Genomic DNA, 857 nt, shown 5'->3' on the forward strand with positions numbered 1-857 from the left:
CCCCGGCTCTCGGAAAGCCCGTGCTCGTCCGGGTGACCAGAACTCGTCACTGGAACAGGCTTTCTTAGTGACTCCTCCCTCATCGCTAGACGGAACTTTAGGTCACTTGGTTTTTGTTTCAAAAGGCGCCAGATAAGGGACAGAGAATATTAAGTACGTAATTTGGTCATCTCTGAGTTTTCCGTGCCAGTGATAGTTGATACCGTTTCCGCAGCGCAGTCTCTTCCCCAGCCTGCTTAGATAACGTGCTGGGAGCCTGCGGAATCAGACATTGGGTCGCAGGGAGTGGACCGTGGAGCTGGTGGTGGAAGCCGGGAAGCGCCTCACTGCTCCTTCCGCGTTCTCGGGCGTCGGAGGAGCGGTCGAGCCGATGCGGAGCAGTTGCAGGAGAGCGGCCCATCCCAGGACCAGCGGAGGAGCAAGTCCAGGCCGGTCTCTTTCTCCCATCCTGCTTGAGGTTGAGACGACTTCTGAAAGCAGTACGAGGACGCCCCGATTTAATTGGCCTGAATTAGGCAGAACAGGCCTTGTCAGTGGCCCACTGGGTTCTTATAGAGGAATACTAAATATAGAGGGTCTGACATTTCAAGACCTAACTTTAAAAACAACTTTTTTTGTCTATTTGAGACCTGAAATATAGAAATGTTACAATGAATGGAAACTATGACACCATGGAAACAGCTTTTCCAAAGAAAATAGGGATTTTATGAAAATTAAATATATGCAGTCCGCTTTTCATTATTAGCTTACATATCTAATTTTGCTTTTTAGTGAAAGTGATTATATGTCAATGTTTGGTGATGTGAATCCCCATTAGAAGAGTTGGGAGGCAGGTAAAGCAGAGGAACAGGAGTAGA

Source organism: Galeopterus variegatus, unplaced genomic scaffold (assembly GCF_000696425.1).
Source record: "Galeopterus variegatus unplaced genomic scaffold, G_variegatus-3.0.2 Scaffold4135, whole genome shotgun sequence".
Taxonomy (NCBI): domain Eukaryota; kingdom Metazoa; phylum Chordata; class Mammalia; order Dermoptera; family Cynocephalidae; genus Galeopterus; species Galeopterus variegatus.